Source organism: Humulus lupulus, chromosome 7 (genome assembly GCF_963169125.1).
Source record: "Humulus lupulus chromosome 7, drHumLupu1.1, whole genome shotgun sequence".
NCBI classification, from domain to species: domain Eukaryota; kingdom Viridiplantae; phylum Streptophyta; class Magnoliopsida; order Rosales; family Cannabaceae; genus Humulus; species Humulus lupulus.
In genome coordinates this window covers 173,809,262-173,830,112 of record NC_084799.1, presented here as the reverse complement: position 1 = coordinate 173,830,112, position 20,851 = coordinate 173,809,262, and positions in this window count along the sequence as shown.

The following is a 20,851-nucleotide window of genomic DNA, read 5'->3' as shown; positions in this document are numbered from 1 at the left end:
TTTTGATGATTGATTTAACCCACGTAACACATGTTGCTTTACGCATCTGGCGCATGTTAGCACTGACCTGCACAATTTTATATAGTGATATATAAATATTTTTTCATTGCCAGAATATTAAAAAAAATTAGAAATGTTAAATAGAACAAGACAAATTAACTTTCTTTATAGCAAAACAAAAAAGAAAATGAGAAGCACAACCTAGTGGTACTAAAAAAAAATCAAATGTTTTTGTCTTATTAGTTGTAATTAAAATATAATATCGTTATTTTCTGAAATAAATAATTAAATATTCGGTTGAGCAGCATTATTATTTAACAATAATAATATATAATAAAAAGTTGGGAGTTCTTTTTGCTAGCTTATATTTTTTTTGGTTGGTGCTCCAAATTTAATAATTAAATTTACTGTTCTTATCATAACAACATATTCCCTTTGACGCAGGCCTAATATAATTTATTTATTTTATTAATTATTAAATGAACATTATTTGAAGGATATGCAATAACTTGAGAAACTTCAAATAAATATAACAATCATTGTTTAAAATCGATTGGACATTGTTTGGTAGACCAATTTGACAATATCTTTTGGTTAGATTTACTAGTTGTCATAATTTAGAAAAACACAACAAAAAAAATATGGTAAACCGAATAATGGCTTAGGGAATATTCAATCTAAATGTCACTCAAGTTTAATTTACAAGTTCAATTAATATCCAATTGAAGACTTATTAGTTTATTTATATTATTATTGTTGCTGTTTTGTTAAACTTGATTGACATTTACTATGATAATAATAACTATTAGTTGTTATTACTTGATAAACGTACATTGATAGTGTCATGATTTATGAGGTGTGGACAATTTTTTGAAGGATTTATACTGTATTGTATTTTGTATTTTTGTCTCATTACTTATTTGATTTTATATTTTAATAAATTATTTTTGGATCTTATATTTTATAAAATAATTCAAATAGACCTCTAAATCTGTTTTTTGTCAAAAAAATTTAAACTAAAATCACAAATAAATCACCAAACTAACAATTTAAAATAAAAACACAATTATTCTGCTTAATAATTGTGTTGTCATATTTAATTTTTTTCTTCATCAAAATTAGGTTTATGAGTCTACTTAAATTATTTTACTAAACACACGGAGTCTAAAAAGTAATTTGTCAAAATACATATCCAAACAAGTAATTAGACAAAATAGAGGATCCAAAAAAATATAAACCATTTTTTAAAATAAAAATTATGTAAAACCTTATTTCCATATCTTATAATTGGTAGCAATTCATCTTGAAATCAAGCACATGGAATCTCATATATCATTTGTGAAAGTAAAAATATAAATTATATACTTATAAATAACTTTATAAATTAATAAAAGAACAATAATTATGTTGAATTCATATATCTCAAAATATTGATTTCTTTTCTTAGATATAAATTGTACTTGACGATCCTTCATAAATGCAAATCTATCTATAATTGATTCGCTACTAAATCTTGCAGTAATTTCTTTCTCAATATAGATAGTTAAGCAATCATTTAGAAAAATATTTTCCATCTTGTTTCTGTTGTACCCTAAAAATTAGCGCGAGTTTAATTACTCAGCTATGGGTACAGTTGGCAAATGAATATATGAAAAAGCAATCAAGTAGAACTTCTAGCTAATAATGATGTGAGCAGCTCGAGTTGGGGTTGGCAATACGACATTCAGGTTATTATCAAACCACCTCTTAAGATAACAGTCTAGTTCGAGACATATAGTGGTCAGATCCTCCTTTGGGTGCTCTGAAGTTAATCTGAACTAAGGTTCAAATAATCTTTGATCACCAGCTCGATGAAGATATTCATCTTGTGGAAACCGAGTCAGAAGGCATACTGAAGGATCCCGAGAGACTTGGAAGCTCTTTATGCGCTCATTAATGCCCATGTTGTATGGCACATTTATCATTTATTATCCAAGATAGCAAGAGTATATTATGTTATGCAATCATATCCCAATGTAAATGAGAATTACTATATTAAATGTAACCATATTTATGCACACGGTTACCCAAATCTGTCCAGGAAATTCCACTATAAATATCAGGGATAATGGACAGGGAAAGAGACGACATTTTTGTATTACTGAAACTCTGCAGAAATTGTGAGAGAAGAGCAATAATATTGTCTCGTGGACTAGGTGGATTTTAACCAGTAAACCACGCAAAATTTTGTGTGTACGAAAGGGTTCTTATAAGTTCATTATAGTTTGCAAATAAGCACTAATATTGTAACGACCCAAATTTACTAATAGGGCTTAAGGGCCTTGATTAGTGTGCCGGGAGGGCATAATAGGAATATATGTGATTTAATGATTTAAAGCATGTTATATGACTATTTGAATACTTGAGATGCATGACTATGTGTATTAGTATGCACGTAGGCCCTGATTAGGTTAGAAGGGCATAATCGTAATTTTGGCCCGTTGCGGGCATAACTGTATATATATATGTGTGATAATTGTTGAGACCACATTATTATATGGATATATCTATGATCTGTGATTCGAGACGATCCTAGTGAGCAGATAGCGAAAAAGTCACGGCGGGGATTTATACCTGGCTCGGGGCGAGCCTGGGGGTATAAATGGGAATTTAGAGAATATATCGAGGTTAATTTTGATAATGAGGAATATAATTGGTGATTAATTAGGTATCGGGAGGTAAGCGGAAAAATATTAGAGACACTCAAGGAATTAGCGGGAATTGGGGTGAAATGACCAAAACGCCCTAGATGCACTTAAAGGTTTAAAATTAAAATGGAGGGCATTATGGTCATTTGGCTTGCAAGGGATAGGTATGCTGAGGCTTTATACTTAGTTGGAATTGTAGAAAAAGGTAGAAGGCTAAGGAAGAAAGAAAAGAAGGAAAAGAAAGAAAAAGAAAGGGAGGAAAACAGAGCTGTTTTTCTAAGGGTTGGTTGGTGATCTCCTTCACCATTTCCTAGAGTTTCTTGGAGCAAGATTCAGAGGAGAGCTAGGTCAAGTTGAGCCATAAGGTTTCTAAGTTAGGCTTGAAGATTTGGCAAGGGTTTAGCAAGGATAAGCCATTTGGTTGAGGTAAGACTTTGAAGTTTCTTCAGTCCTGGTTTTGATTTCTAACTAAGGTATCTAAGCTGAATTGATGGGGAATTCTAGGGAAGTTAGAGCCAAGGATTGAGGAAGAGCAAGCTAAGGAGTTCTAGAGGCAACTTAAGGTCGAATTTCCATCAAAGGTATAAATTCTGAACTCTTAACTTTGAAGTTTTGGCTGTGTTCTGCTGAGTTTTGAAGTCTAGAAGTGACTATGGTGAATTTTGGGACTAGAGGTGCATGTGATTAGATTTTATGTGGTTATGATGCTTGGGATGAGTTAGACATGTTAGTGAGCTTGATTTTGAGTTTTGTGAAGGTTTGGAGAAGTTTTGGTTAAGTTTGGCTCGGGGAAATCGCAGGAAGGGAAAATGTGGTGTTGGCTATCTATGACTAGCGTTACAGCGCTAGCCTTTGGGCGTTCAGTGCTAGGCCATGTTTTCTGGGGTATTTTGGTTCTGCTTGTAGCGTTGTAGCGCCCTCCTTAGAGCGCTGTAGCGCTGCCCTACACCCAAAAAGGGGTTTTAGGGTTATTTTCAAGGGTTTTTGACCAAGGGTTCGAGGTTCTATTCCACCACCTTGTTTGGTGGAACTAGGACTTCCCGGGGGGCTCGGGATTGGTCCCAAGGCTAGGTTTTGGATTTGAGGTTTGGTGATGATTCTGATCTATGGCTGTGGCTAGGTGTACGCTAGGGCTCAAGGGGGAATCGTGCTCAAGGATCACAGTGAACAAGGCTAACAAATCCAAAGGTAAGAAAACTACACCCGGTTATATGTTTGTGATGTGATGGGACTATGATAACTCTACAAAATAGAGTTATTTTACCACTTTTTATGTGCTAATTGTTGCTTAATTCTTGAGTTTTTAATTGATTTATTAAGTTTTTAAGTAATTTTGAATTTAGTAGTCTTATCATGATTTTATATACTTTTGTGTGTTTTTATAAGTATTTTGTTGTAAAATGTTGTAATTAATTATTTGAATTATTATTGTTAAGTTAGTGGTAAAAAAATGTTGTATTATTGAACTTAAATGTAAAATATAAATTAAGTTATAATTAATATTTTCAAAGAATTAAATTGATTTATTTTATAGTTGAAAATATTGTATTATGATTTATTTTATATTTATTTTGTAGGGAATGTATGCTCTTAAAAAGAAAGAAAAATGAAGGACAATATGGCATTTTCAAGAAAGCAAGACAAAGAGTTGGCATTTATAAAAAGCCTCATTTGGGCCCAAGCCCAACAGCTCCAATCTACTCCAACGCCAGCCGTGCCTCCTTGTCTCCTAGCTGCATCAACATAGATCTCAGCTGCCACCTCACGCCAGATGCATGCTGCTTAATTCTCCTGCCCAACCTCATCACTCCACCATCAACTTCAGCATATAACCATCACCAAACCGCCTCTAGCTTCTCTGCACCAACTTGGGCCCAGCTCCAAAAAGGCCCAACATGCAGCTGCACACAAAGCAGCCCCAAGCCCAATCCTTTGGCCCAATCCGAGAGCCTCTCACCTGCCAATTCAGCCCCATGGCCCAAACCGAACCCACTCTGCCACAGCCACAAATAAGACCAAAAAAATCATGTTTTTATTCTCAATATTTTTCACTCAAATATCAATTCACTCTTCCCTATTTTTCTTACCTAAATAAACATTCCTAATTTATTTTTTACCCTAGCTTTTCACTAATCTTTTACCCAACCAAACATTTCATCTTTCCAATACTCTTACACTTACTCTATTTATCCTACCACTTCCCAACACAATTAAATTAATCAATTTATTTATTTTAATTTGATTAATTTAATCTCCATATTTTGCCTATAAATAGAGCCTTGTAAGACCATTTGGAGGAGCTCTTCTTCTTCATCTTTTCAACCTCTTCCACACTTCATATTTTTCTCTCTTATTTTCACTATTTTCTCTACCATTTTCATCTTTTGAAGAGCATGTCAAGTATGTTATTTTGTAATTTTTATTTCAATCTAGTTATGAGCTTCTAATCTTTTTCAAATATTATTAAGATGATGATGAAGCAAAATGTAACTAGATAGTATTTTTTTTGTTGTATGTTGATCTCCCATTTGTACAACATTGTTTATGGATTTTTCTATCAAAGATATGCATTTTTCATCTATTATTGAGTGTTAAAGCATATTACACTTAGTTCTTCATTATGCAAAAATATGATATTCTTTGATTAAATGTTTTTCATTAAATTGTTCACATCTAATTCTTAGAGCATAAGTATCATATTTTGCCTAAACATAATCTCTTTGATTTCTTGTAGTTTCATTAGGTTGTAACACAACTAATGCTTAGAAATTATATCTTTTATAAGTGAAGAAAAATCCTACCTTTTTGAAAGTAACTTGTGCTTTAATAGAAAATGTATCTTGAAAAAAAATATAGTGTGATTTATTTCAACTATATCTAAACTTGCGAATTAATATACTAATAAATACTATTGAACTTGCATTTTGTGGATTCTAATATCTTAATAATCTTATTTTATATATATCATTTGAAAACCATTTTCTATTTAATCTTAAATCTTTTTATTACTTGTCTTTTATTTTTCTAAAACAAAATCTCATAAAATATTTGGAACTAGGTTAGAATATTATTGCTTTGTTTGAAATAGTTTCTTTTGATGTTAGTCAACTCCCATGGGTTCGACCTCGTACTTACATGAACATTATATTCCGAAACGAATTGTGCACTTGCGATTTTAAATATTAAAACACCCTCTTTAGGGATCAACAGACTAAGAGCTCCCAATATCTGTATAATGTCAATGATGGTATTATGCCATGGGACATGTGATAGTGGCCTAAGGGTGCTGTACACAATATTTGCGCACAGGGCGCGGCTTGGCCACTGGTAGCCGATGACAACTTAATATTCACTGAGCTCGGTTTAAGCGGGCCGGAGTCAGTGGGATAACGAAGGGTGCGGCCCGAGGGCGCTAACCCTAGTTATCATTTGTGAATTGATGTATGATATGAGTTGATATGTTTAGTATGCTGAATACTTGATTATTCTTAATGATTATATGGTTGAGAATATGTTATGCAATATTGGATATTGGATTGTCTGTTGATTGCTTATGCTCTATTCATGTGTTTTCTTGCTGGGCCTTGGCTCACGGGTGCTACGTGGTGCAGGTAAAGGAAAAGGCAAGTTGGACCAATCCTGAGATGGAGAGCTACGAGGTTGAATGTACATAGCCAGCTGTTCGGTCGCCATGGCCGAGGAGTGGATCAGGACAGAGACTGCCTAATTGTCTGTTTTGCCTTAATATGGCTAATACTATATTTAGTTCTTGAGTCTTTTATAAATGGTTTTAATCTTAATATTTTTGGGATCCCGTGTAAACAGGAAATGTTTCTTTATGAGAAATGTGACTTTTAAGACCAAAACATTTTAACCCTAGTTTCTTTATAGTTTCAGTAACACGTTCTTAATTAAACGACTTGATTAGCAAGTCTAGCACTTTTATAAACAGTTTAACGGTCTTGACTATCCAGGGCGTTACAAATATCCTTATTAGATTTATAAATCTATTGTTGGCGAAAAATCGCGTCAACATTTTGGTGCTTTCATTGAGAGGAAATTAGTGCTTTATGAGTTTCATTCAATGTTCATCATAGTGGTTACTCGATCGATGCATGCAAGGAAATGGAACAGCCTGGTGGGCAAGAGGCACATCATACAGTCGTTCCCACTAGAAGGGGCCCAGATGTTCAGCAACATCCTGGGAAGCAACCGATGGGCCAAGATGATGCTGGGAGTTCAACGTCACTCCCACCAAATCCTAATCTAAGATATTTAACAGTCATCGAGATGGAGAAGGCCCAGTTAAGGAGCTATCTCGTTAGGGCAAACAGATAGATCGGGAGGTTCTGGCTCGGCTACCCCTTCTTGCAACCGACGCTAATGTCGGAAAGAGGAAAAGTAGGTCTCATAAGTCCCACAGGAATAACCAGTCCAAACCCAGTCGTTCTGTCAGGACTGCCACTCCGAGCTTTGTACCTTCAAAGCGAAATCACTGAAGTGCTCAGCCCACTAGTCGCCGCAGGAACCATCATCTGCATGTCAATCAGTCGGTCATAACTACAACCCCCAGCTCCGTGCCTTCCGCATAGATTCCCAGGAATGCCCACAACAACCCACTAGCACGAGCTGGGACAAGTTCACGGAGACAAAACGCCCCAGCGAATCCTCCTATGTCGCGATCAGAACCTCAGACATAGAGAACTCGGGACATTGGGGTAGATTCGGGGTGGGTTAATTTAGTTCGTCCTGATGGAACGACGATAGCCTCACCAATAAGACATCTGCCATCGCTGGTTAGACATCTTACACCACCGCACCCACAAAGAGATGCTTCAGCTCATGGAAATAGTAGGAGAAATCCTCCCCCGTCAGTGGACACTTATGTCCCATGAGCACATGCTGATAATCCAGGTCCTCGATCTCAGCTGTGGGCTGTAAGTTTTGCAAATGGAAGTTACTGGACGGGGGGCCAGCGACCTAAGGAATCACCTTAGCTCAATGCAAAGTCCTCAGTACGATCCACATCCCGACTGCGTGATCATTTGAATAAACAAAGGACGTATCCAGCTCGCAATGATGATATGAGTTATACTCGACACGATGGAGGTATGTCTACCGTATGCGACAATGGGATTGTCCCACTTAACCAAGCTCGAACTTGGAAGGACAACAACCCATCAAACGCGTACAATAGGATGGGGGCTGGTGAACAGCTCCTAGCTAACCTAGAGACCAAAGACCCAACCCTTGAGCGACTGGCTTTGATGGAGGAGAAGATGAAGAAGCTCTTATCTAGAAAAGGGATTGATGATTGTGACTCTGATGAGGAGCTCAAACCTTTCGCCCCGAACACTGCAGCAGTTGTGTACCCTATTGGCTTCAGGATGTCGAACATGCCAACATTTTATGGGAACACGGATCCATCCGACCACCTTGGGACGTTCAATACGTTGATGATGGCCCACAATGTTAGGTTCGGCCTAAGGTGTATTATGTTCCCCACGACTCTGATCTGGCCTTCCAGAGAGTGGTTCAAGAAGTACAGAAGACATTCAATAAGCTCTTGGAAGAAGCCATCTTCCGAGTTTAAGAAAGCATTCCAAGCTTCAAAGGCAACTCGCGTAGAGGCCGACGCATTGGCCAACATAAAACAACAACCTGGTGAGTCCTTGAAAGCATATCTAAACAGATTTGTCAACGTTGCAGCACGAGCTAAAGATGCTGATGATAGCTCCAAGGTCATGGTGATGAGAACAGAAATCCTGGTGGGAGGCAATCTATGGCAGGAGCTCCAACGAAAAGGGGTTAAAAGTGTAGATGAGTTCTTGGCCCGAACTCGGGAGTGGATAAACTTGGAAGAGGCGCGATCTGCTGTCGTAGGAACCAGCCAGACCCCCATCCAACCCGCTGGACAGGTATTGCAGCTACGACTCAACCTGTTACCCAGAATAACTAAGTGGGAAAAAATAAGAAGAAAGGGAATGGTGAGGGCGACTAGAACGACACGAAGAATAACATGTCCGGGGGAAAATTCAAGCCCGTTTATGCCACCTACACCAACCTAATGGATACACGGGAACATATTTTCTTGGAAAACTCTAATCGCCTTCTGTGGAAGAAGCCAAAATCAAAGGGCAAAGATAGATCCCTCAAAGTTTTGTCGATACCACAATGAAATCGGTCATAATACCGATGATTGCCGGCACTTGAAGGATGAGATTGAGACTCTCTTTCGGGCTAGACCATTAGCCTAGTACGCCCAAAATCGAGTTTCTCCCAATCAATCTGCTAGGCAGAATTTTCGTCTAGCTCCAAAAACTCTAACAGGTTAGTCGAGTACTCAGATGGATCAAATGAATCAAAACCAAGTCAACCCTCCCCCAATAGTAGGAAGAGATATAACTACTATTGTCGGAGGACCTCATTTGGCGGGCACAAGCAATGGAGCCCAAAAGAGGTATATACAGGAGCTAAAAACTCATAATGGTGTGGAATTTATCCCAAAGCAACGGTTATCAAAACAATAGCGGTTGGAAAAACAACCAATTATTTTCACGGAGGAGGTCACTAGCCACATTCAATTCTCGCATAATGACCTGCTGGTGGTAACCGTGCAGCTCGCTAATCGAAGGGTACGGAGGATATTGGTAGATAATGGAAGTTCAGTAAATGTGCTTTTCAAATCCACCCTAGAAAAGATGGGGCTATCCGTGACCAATCTAAAGGAGACCTCAATGACACGTTGTACGAATTTTCAAGTGAAGGAACACCAGCCATAGGGACAATTGGATTAGTGGTTATACTAGAGGATGATGCACGAACTGTTACTAAAATACTTGAGTTTGTTGTAATCGATTGTTCGGCCGCGTATAACGTGATTCAAGGACGACCCTCACTGATGGTTTTTGAAGCCATCACCTCGATCCGACACCTGGCAATGAAGTTCCCCTCAGCCTCAAGGATATGCATAGTACGTGGAGACCAGCTTGCTGCTCGAGAATGCTACAACGTAGCCATTAAGGGAAAATCACAACACAGATAGCAGGCAATGGTCATAGACGAAGGAGGTGAGGAGTCCCAGGTAATGGAAGTTAATCATGGGACAGAAGAACCTCAAGAAGGGGATAACAAGTTCGCCCAACAGGATGACATTGATCCGCGAATAGGCGAAGATAGATCTGAGCTCAAAGCAGTGGAGGAGCTTGAGGAAATAAATATCGACCCAGAAACACCTTCAAGAGTTGTAAAAGTTGGGGAAAATCTTGGAGCTGAAAGGAAGAAGGAGCTAGTCAAATTTTTGAGGAAGAACTTGGACGTCTTCGCCTGGTCGCATGAAGATATGGTGGGAATTAGTCCAAGTATAATAATGCATACTTTGAACTTGGACAAGAACGTGCCTACAAAGTCCCAAAAATGAAGGCTTTGGGGGAAGGTACGATCGGAAACATTGGAAGAAGAAGTAGCTCGCCTACTTAAATGCGAATTTATCAAAGAAGCAAAATACCTGATCTGGGTTGCTAATTTCATACTGGTCCCAAAGTCAAACGGTAAGTGGAGAACTTGCATTGATTTTTCCGATCTCAACAAAGCTTGTCCTAAGGGCTGCTCCCCATTACGAAGAATTGATCAGTTGGTAGACGCCACAGCCAGCCACGAGCTCATGTTTTTAACCAAATCAAAAAGGAATTTGTTAAGTTTTAAAGATATACGTCGTAACAGATATCATATTGAGACAATAGATGAAAATATGACATGAAGTTGAATCCTCAAAAGTGCACTTTCAGAGTTTCATCGGGAAAGTTTCTAGGGTTTATAGTCAGCACAAGGGGGATAGAGGCAAATCCAGAGAAAATCAAGTCGTTGTTGGAAATGCCTTCGCCTAGGTCACGTAAGGAAGTACAAAGTTTAACTGCAAAGGTGGTGGCCTTAAACTGCTTCCTTTCAAAATCCACTGACAAGTGTCTCCCATTTTACAACTAGCTCAGAGGAAACAAGAAATTCGAGTGGACCGAAGAATGCGAACATGCATTTCGCGACCTGAAAGCGCATTTGGCTGATGTAGCGTCCCAAATTTGTTAATAAGGCTTAGGGTCTTGATTAGCGTGCCAAGAGGGCAATAAGTGATTTAGTATTATAATATGTAAATTTTGATGAGTATGTGATTAGAGATGCATGTTTTGGTGAATTAAATATGCATGTGGACCCCGTTTGGTTATTAGGGGCATGTTTGTAATTTTAGCCAATTGAAGGCATAAATGTAATAACTGTGAATATTATGATATATTTGTGATATATCTGTGTTGCACGATTCGAGACAGTCCTAGGGAACTGTTTAGCAAGAAAGTCACAACAGGGTCGAATACCCGACTCGGGGCGAGTCGAGGGGTATTTCGGGCGTTAGATGTTTTATGGAGTTATCGAGTTATGAAAATAAATATTTGGAGATATATTTGAAGTTAGAGTGTTTAGGAGGAAATATCGGGGAAATTTACCATTTTGTCTTCGGGGACGTTTTTGGTACCCCGAGCCTTTGAGGTAACCTTAGAAACTTAAGTTAGGAAAAACAAAACCAAGGAAGCATTCAAAAACTAAGGAATAGACCCAAACATCTCTCTCTTTCTCTCCTTCGATTCTCTCCCTTCTCTCTCTTGAGTTTGAAGATTTTGATGAGTTAAAGAATTGGCAAGCTTTCTTAAGGGATTGAAGCTAGCTATGATTGAGGATTAGTTCAAGGGCAAAGCTATCAGTTGAGGTAAGGATTTTAGCACTTAATTAATTGAATTATGTTGAGTTTTTTGCTGGTGTTTCAAAGTTATGCATGTCAGCTAGGTGGAGAATCACTCTTGAGTTTTAGATGAGGTTTGGGGCTAATTCTTATTAGGTTTTGCTACTGAGATTATAGTAGAACTTCTGTGATGATTGACTTGAAACGTTGGGATGATTTTGGGGTAAATTGGCTTGAATTTGGTGGAGAAAATGGAGGATTTTTTTGGGTTCGAAGGGTAGGGCCGCGGCATTGTTCTTGCTGAACCACGGCCCTCTAGAACATTAGGGAGGCCAGGAAGAAGGGCGGGACGCGGCACTCCCTAGCTTGGGCCGCGGCGCGCATGCCCTGTTTTGGGGTTGGGTTTTCTAGTTGAGGTGGGCCGCAGCATGGGTTCATGGGGCCGCAACACTTAGTGTGTTTTTGTACTTCAAGGAGGTTTTAGGCTCAGGAATCCAAAAGTTAAGGCTCGGGATGGATTTTATCACCCGGATTGATAGAATTCAAGGCCTCGAAGACTAGAATTATGACCCAAAGTTATTTAATGGAATAGGACTTGATGGATGGATGTTGTTGATGCGTTGTGAATAGGTTTTCAGTGAGGCTCGGACTAGGGGACTGTGATCGGGATATCGGTGCTCGGAAAGCTCGGGACACAAGTAAGAAAACTGTTGTACCCGTAGAGTAGGGCGAGGCCCTATAGTTTGTGTTGCAGGGCACGACCCTATATGATTGTGTTGCAGGGCGTAGCCCCTCATTGATTATGTTTATACACGTTTAAGTATTTGTTTAATTATGCTATGTGTGCATATATGCGAATGAACGACAAGAGCCGGGAACGGCGAAGGCCGAGTACGGCATGGGGCCGGGAGCAGCGTTAAGCACGTGGAGTGTGAGTTGCCAGGGTGAGACCCTATAGGATACCTGGGATATCCTCACGGTGTAGACCGCGAACCCAGGGCCTGGTAAAGCGCCTGGGATGGCATGGTCGTATGTGTTTAGTTTGTTGGTTGTTTTGTTATGTGTTAATTGATGGTTATGCATATGTTATTTGCTTGTGTGGAGTTTTCTTGCTGGGCTTCAGCTCACGGGTGCTCTATGGTGCAGGTAAGGGCAAGGGGAAAGTCGACCAACCATGAGTAGAGAGAGGGTGAAGCGACATGTACATGTTTGGCCTGCCTGGCTACCACGGCTAAGGGTATTTTTGGGAGATGTCTGTATTAAACCTAATTTTGTCGTTTAGTCGACTTTAATTATATTTTTGAATTGTAAATATTTCTAAATAGTATTTTGGGATCTCAAATGTATATCGCTTTATAATTTTCAATGGATGATTATATTTTCAAATTATGACTTTTATTACGGTTTAACTACACTTTTAACCTAAAATCTTGATTAGCGAGTTAATTGCACATTTTAAACTCACTTAGTAACGACTCTAAGGAAGTAGGGCGTTATAGCTGAGCCCTTTGTACTATCAAAACCGACGTCCGAGGAATGTCTATTTTTGTATCTGGCTATGACAGAAAATGCAATCAGTGTTGTGTTAGTTCGAGAAGAAAATCGGGCGCAGAAACCAGCATATTACGTAAGTAAAAGACTTCTCGAAGTTGAGTCTCGATATCCATTGATTGAAAAGCTCACGTTCTGTCTTATTTTGGCTTCAAGGAAGCTCAGACCATATTTCCAGTCTCATTCTATCCACGTCTTAACCGACCAACCTTTAAGACAGGTTTTGCAAAAACTTGAAACTTTGGGACGTCTACTAAAATGCGCCATCGAACTCAACTAGTTCGAAATATTACATATGCCACAGACAGCAATCAAGAGTCAAGCCCTCGTTAATTTTGTGGCCGAGTGCACAAGTTTTCAGGATGAGCCGATAAGGGAACCGGTGCAGGAGTTGTGGAAAATCTCCGTTAATGGATCCTCTAATGAAAATGAATCAGGAGCTAGGATAATATTAATCTCACCTGAAGGGCATCGATTCCATACAACTCTCAGGTTCATATTCTAAGCATCCAACAATGAAGCCAAATATGAGGTCTTATTGGTAGGGCTAAGGGTGGTGAAAGAGCTAAAGGAAAATGTCGTCCAATGTTATAGTGATTCTCAGCTCGTAGTCAATCAGATATTGGGAGAATACCAAGCTCGCAGTATCAAAATGGTGGCTTACTTAGCCAAGGTTAAGGGTGAGTTGTATGAGTTCGAGTTTAACTTCGTTGAACAAGTACCCCGTGATCAGAATTCCAATGCTGATGCTCTGGCTCGACTTGCTACCACCAAAGAGGCGAATACACTGAATGAAGTTCTGATGGAATTCTTGGAAAGCACGAGTACTGATAACTCTAGGATTTAGAGTTATTTTTATAATCTTTGAACTTGCTTTTCAAAATTAAAAAGAGTAATGAACCCTTATTTCATGTAATTTTGTCAGTTTTAGTGTGTTATTCTAGGTAGTGAGTTTGGGTAAGAGTTAGGTTTGTATTGTAATATTTTTCAGTGTTTTTATGTAAATTACTGTGTTGTGTTAATCAGGAAAGGAAGCTTACAAAATAGGAGCTGAGGGAACTGTGAATCAAAGGGAAATGTTGCTGAAAAGGGGAGGATGCTAACTCAACAATGCTGTAGCAGTCAGTCTTAGCAATTAAACTGAAGCTAGAGAAAAAGGACTTCGTGGAAAAAATACTCCAGCTGGATTAAATGAAGAGAAAAGAGGCGGCCAGGTGGCAAGTGTACTGAGTACTGAGTCAGCTGAGTATGTGGGACAAAGTACATGTAGGCAAATGATCTGGATTGTCCAATTAGGGTAAAGGAAAGTACCCTAGAATTAAAGGAAGCAGCCGTATTATTTTGGGATATTGACCATTTTTAGAAATTCAGAGAAGTTTTGGCTAAGTACAGAGAAGGTTTCAGGGAGAAGATTTTAGAAGAGTACGACCAAAAGAGAAGAAAGAAGGCTGATGCCATAAGGAGGATTTGAGCTCACAACTCATTCTTCCTACACCATTTCTTTCTCTTTGTATTAATTTCATCTAATTTCTGCAAACTCCATGGATTACTTCTGTATTATTTTCATGTTTAAGTTTGCAACTATGAACTAATTTCTTAAGGGTTTGGGTGATTATGAACCCTCAAGTATGAACTCAATATACAAATGCAATGGCTAAGTGATTATGTCTTTGTTCAATTGAATGTGCTTTACTGTTATTGAATGTTAATTATTGGCCATTTTTAGCATGTACTAAGCTAGATCTAACTTGGAAAAGGGAAGTCTAGCTGAACCCATTCAATTGATGCAAGAGATTCATCTAGTTTTAGGTGATTGTGAGTAGTAGAATAGGAATGTTTTGCTACCTTGCATAACGTAAGATTTGATGCTTAATTGAATGTTTATAATCTGATTTCATGCAGGAATGTATAGAAGGGGAGTATAGACATTAGATTGCATGTTTTGGGAAAAACTTGCTGGGTTTTACGAAATTTGTTAACACTGTCATAATTGCTAACCCATTGCTGAGCCATTGCTGTAACAACTGGAACGAACCGAGGGGAATTAATCACCCGAACCCATTTTTCTTATATCTGAAAACCACCCAGTATTTTGTCATTTTAATCTCTGATTTTTGGTTTAATTCCTCTGTTTGTCTACAATTATTTTCAGAGTTAATTACCCACTCTTTCCTTTGTTTTGGTTACTATTTTATAAGTTGTTTTTTGGTTGATTTTACATTAATTTAGTTAAAAAGTCCCTGTGGATACGAACTTTGACGCTTTGTCACTGTATTACTTGTTGCCGATTGTGTATACTTGCACATGTTTTAAACGTTAGAAAAACCACAACAAGTACAAAAATGGTTGAGGTTGGAGTGATTGACATAAAACCGACCTGGATGACTCCCATAGTGGAGTATCTCACAACCAGAAAGTTACCTGACGATCGAAAGGGCGCAAGAAAGTTGTTGTATCAAGCTCCGCGATATGTTATGGTTGAAGGGAGTCTATATCGATGAGGGCATTTGCTACCTCTCCTACGGTGTGTTCTTCCTGAGGAAGCGCAAACTATCTTGCAAGAAATACACAAAGGCTTCTGCAAAGACCATGCTGGGGGGCAAAACCTGGCTCTGAAGGTATTGATACAAGGCTATTTTTGGCCCATGCTGACAAAGGACTCGATCTCGTATGTGCAAAAATGTGGCAAATGCTAACGCTTTGCCATAGTTGCTTGAGTCGCTCCCATCGAGCTAACCATGATCTCATCCCCTTGGTCGTTTGCAGTATGGGGAATTGACTTGATTGGTTCTTTGTCGACAGGAAAAGGAAGAGTTCGTTATGTTGTTGTCGCTGTCGATTACTTCACAAAGTGGGTAGAGGCCGAACCTCTGGTAATAATCACCTCGAAGTAAGTATTGGATTTTGTTGTAAAAAATATCATATGTCGATTTGGGCTCTGGAAAAAGATTGTGCCTGACAACGGAACTCAGTTCGATAACAATATATTCACAAACTTTTGTGAAATAATATGGCATAACCAAGAGTTTCTCGTCAGTAGCATACCTGCAGGTCAAGGCCGTAAACAAGACCCTGAAGGCGAGCTTGAAGAAATGATTAGATGAAGCCAAGGGATTATGGCCCAATCTCCCGCAGGTACTTTGGGCCTATTGAACCTCACATCGAACCTCCACAGGACATACCCCTTTTTCATTGACCTTTGGAAGCGAGGCTATGCTCTCGATTGAGGCACTGGTGACGACCCACGAACCACGAGCTACTTAGTGCATCCCTTGATCTAATCGAGGAATAATGAGAGGCATCACAATTATAGCTCGCCCATTATCAGCAGAAAATCACTAGTTATTTCAATTTGAAGGTGAAAGGATGCAAACTTGGATTAGGCAATTTGGTTCTCCGGAGGGTCTTTCCAGCAAATAAAGATCCCAAGGACGGTGTGTTAGGGCCGAACTGGGAAGGACCATACCAGATCGGGGAGATTCTGCGCGAAGGGACTTTCAAGCTAGCCCGATTAAGTGGAGAAATAGTTCCACAGACCTGGAATGACCTAAAACTACTATCAGTAATTTTGTTGCCTTTAATGTTTTTAGATTTGTTGTTTATGTAAGGCTTATCTATAAAAGTCTCATTTCATTTTAATAACAATTGGATTATTACATAATCAATTTTATCGTTTTATTATCGCAGGCTCACTTTGTAAAAGCAACCTAGAACATTTATAAGTTTTGGTTGCTTGGGGGGCACATAACTGAAGAGAGCTTTTAAAAGAGTTCAACCTATTCAGATGAAATATGAAACTTAGAGTTTGTACAAATTGATTATTTAACGGCTTTTAACGCTCGGATTTTCAAAATTCCGAACACAAATTAAGTTTAAGAAATTTTTAAAAATAAAACCTCTGGATACGACTAGGTCTGAGGCCTAATTCCTAACAGGAACAATGCTATTAAGCAGACTAAAGCCCCTGGATATAACGAAGTCTGAGGCTTGATTCCTAACAGGTACATGCTATTAAGCCTAATAAAACCCCTGGATACGACCAGGTCTGAGGCATGATTCTCAATAGGTATGACAGATTTAGGTGGTCAAAATCTTGGATACAACTAAGATATCGACTAAAATTAGTTAGTCGAGCTATCAAAAATCTATCCCAATCTAAAGACAACCCCTAAGATTTCGAATGTATAAGAATCCAAGAATTCACAAACATGAGAAAACAATAGACTAAGGGGAACACAAATATATCACAAGCTAAATATGTATTAAAAACATACAGTTATCTCGAGGAGGAAAAAACCTTGATCTTAGCCCGAAGGCAATTGTTTTGGTCCCTAAGGACTTAATTACAAAGCATAAAATAAATGGAAAGAACTCATTGAGGTTCATCGACTCGCTCGGAGGAGGTCACTTCTTCGCTATCTCCTTCAGCAGCATCAGAAGCCTTGACAGTCTCAGAGGGCTCTTGTGAGAATCGAATCTTGAACTTGGCAAGATAAGGTTCCCAAAACCCTAGCTGCATGAAGGTGAAGTTCCCGTCCTGGTTGAAAGCCTAGTACCAGTAAAACATCTCCTCCATTTGATTCGATGACTTCAGAATCTTTGACCTCGCCTTCTCAACCTCCTCGGCTTTGGCCTTGACCTCGTTAAGTGTCTCTTTAAGCCCCTCATTCTCAGTCTGCAGTTGGTTCAGGTGACGGCTCACTTCCAGGACCTGGTTCTTAGCAATCCGCTCGCCTTCCTTTGCATCTCACTCGCTCTCCTGGGAGGAAACCAGGGCAGCTTTGGCGGACTGCTCGCTCTCTTGGACGGCGCTCAGGACGGCCTGTAGCTCATCATTCCTAGCTCAAACTCGAGCAATTCTGCGGAATTGAGTCAGAACAGACTGCAAAAGGAAAAGGAAAGTCAAGGTTAGTTTAAAATAAAAAGAAAAGAAAAAGAAAAGTTAGAAGAATGAGAAGGGCTCATAGTGAGGTTCATCCACATAGCGGACTTGAGAACGTCTTCAGGAGTACATTCCTCCATGGCCCTCAGGTCGTTGGCATTGGCTCTATAGGAATGGTCCACCATATGGCTCGCCATCTCGTAGATCGAGTGGCTTTACTGGGATCTGAACAGATGGAGCTTCGCCTTGAATCACTTGAGGAATCGAAAGAGGTAGATGAAGAGGAAGAGGAGGCGGAGCCTGGAGAACTGTGACTGCTGTCACCAGAGCTGGGGGTTGAGTCTTTTGCGCCTATTCCCGAGTGGATCTGGCACCTTTGTCTTTGACTGGAGACTCGGTGGAAGTCCCAATCTTGGAAGCGTGTTTCTTTGGCAATCTAGGCCTCTTCACCAAGGGACCAGCTCCGGCCCCGCTAGCCTTGAAGGCACCCCTTAGACCCGAGGCATCTAAAAGTCCATCTCTTCACCTGTAAAAGAACAAGCAAAATATTCAAATACAAGGGATAATAAGTCAAAGTAATGCAAAGACAAGAACAAGAGCAAGGACCCTACCCTCCGAGCTAGGGGAGGAATCTACTACGATCAACTCGGGGTTATGGACTGGGATAGGTATAACCTCTAGCTCCTGGACTACCGGAGGTGGGGGAGAGTCTAAAATTATTACATCCTGAGTCCTAAGGGGTTCAGGTTCTTCTTCCGAGCTTGATTCATCTACAGGCTGCCTAAAGTTGGGGGTGAATACACCTCGACGTAAGGAAGGCCATATCCTACGATTTGTCTTGTATTCTTCAAAAATGGAAGACCTAAAGTGGAGGGTGTTGTCAACAACAATGGTACATTTGGGATAGCTATGGTCATAGCGTATCACCAAATGATCCACACACTGAAGAAATGTGGTGTTCAGGTCCGGATCAGTAGGATGGCGACTAACGAGCTGCTGGGGGTTGAAGCGAATTAGCCCAAAATTGGCAGCAACCCGATCTAATTCTCTATATAGGTTACCTTGGCCAGAGGGGTCGAATACTGCCCCGAACATAGCTCGCTCTGGATCAGGACCTTGATCGTCTTCAAGAGCTCTCCTCTTACGCACCAGCGGTGCCACGTCTTCTTCCTCCTAGGTGTCTTCAATGGCTGGCAAGACTTCTTGAGGAGGGGGGAGCACGGGAAGAATGAAAGGTGGACCTCGGGTCCTGATAGCCAGTGTCTGCCCTTTGTTGATTAGGTTGTAGGCCACCAAGGTAGCATCGTTCACAACCTGACGGAAGTCCTTCACCTTCGAAGGAAGATGAGACAGTGTCTCGTATTAACCCCCAAGGGTCTCAAACCGCTCTGTCCTCCCGAATATAGCTGCACAAGGAACGAACTCAGTTAGAATAATTAAACAAAAAAAGTGAAAGAGATAAGAGAGTTCACCTACTGAATTCATAAAGTTAGCGGACTTACGAGGGCGGTTGAAGTATCAGTGATCACAATTCTTGAACCCATTTGACATAAAGAACTAGTCTTTATAGTCATTTGGGTGGCTGGGGAGGTCAATGACGGATGCCGAGTTGGGGAAGCGAGTGAGGTAGTAAAAGTCGTCACCTTGCCCCTTCTGGTCAGGACTGGCCTTGAGGTAGAAGAAGTACATAATATCTGCTGGGGTGGGGACCTCCCACTCGTGTCTCAAAAACATATATTTTAACCGCGCCAAAAGTCGATATGAGTTTGGTGGGAGCTGGAATGGAGCCAGTTCAATGTAGTTTAGAAAATCCACAAAGTACTGGTCTAGGGGGAGGAAGGCACTTGCCTTCAGGTGCTCATTACTCCAAGCCCCATAGTCATCTTGCAGAGGAGCGCAGCTCCGCTTTCCTTCCAACGGAGGTCGGGCGAAGAGGCCATCGATTCCCATCTCGATCCATTGCTCAGCAATATTTTTTTCACTTTCCCCTGCGACGTTATTCAAGACACGATGTGCTCGGACTCGAAGAAAGCAATGGGGTCAACGACAAGTTCCCTCTCCACCACTGGACTGAAACGAGGAATTGGAGATTTAGGCGCGACCTGCTTGCCTTTGTTCTTATTTTAAGTAGAGGAGCTTGTGACATTTTTCTTTGGTGGGGCCATGATCTAGCTCGCCTGACGACAATGCGACCTATTACTGGCGACCTAAGACAATTACTAACTACGACGATAAAGGTATGGTGATTCGAGGGTTTAAGTGGTTTACTTTTGGGTATTCAAAATTTACCCAAGCTAAGTTATGTCATAGCATCAAAGCGTGGGTCCATGCATAGTCCTAGGCCACACGCTATGAATTTGTGAAATTCTCTGATACTTTCGGATTTGTGTGTCAGACTCGTCAGACCCACTACTTTTCTTTTGAAAGCAGTTGAATGCAAAACCGCTTAAGGAATCATGACCCTTAAGCTACCCAGATCCAAATCTAAAAGCCTCTTGGCTTCTTGATTGTAAAAATTTGATATACGCAAGTGCACACAATCGATTCAAGTAATATAGTTGATAAATAGAGTATCGTTCCCACAAAGACTATTTTCCAATTACCAATAATTGTTCTTTTAATTTCTATTTGGCAACCAAAATTTAGATGAATGAATTTAATTTTAAAAATTATAAATAACTATGAACAAAATTAACTAAAGATGAGAATCACTATTAAAAAAACCTAGGGTGTTAATTTCATCAACTTTTCATTCTACTAATTTTATTAATCAATTCTAAATTTCTTTCATTCTATTCTAATAGCAGGTTAACATAAATCAATTCCTATTCTTTTTCAAGATATAAGATCTCAACCTATATGCAGGTTTTCTACATCTCTGTGATAAACTTAAACATATAGCAGACATTAAGCATGAAAACCTAATTACTACACAAGTCATACAGGTACTTTTTTCCAATATGCAACCTATGTCTATATAATGATAGCATATTCAATTCTCAT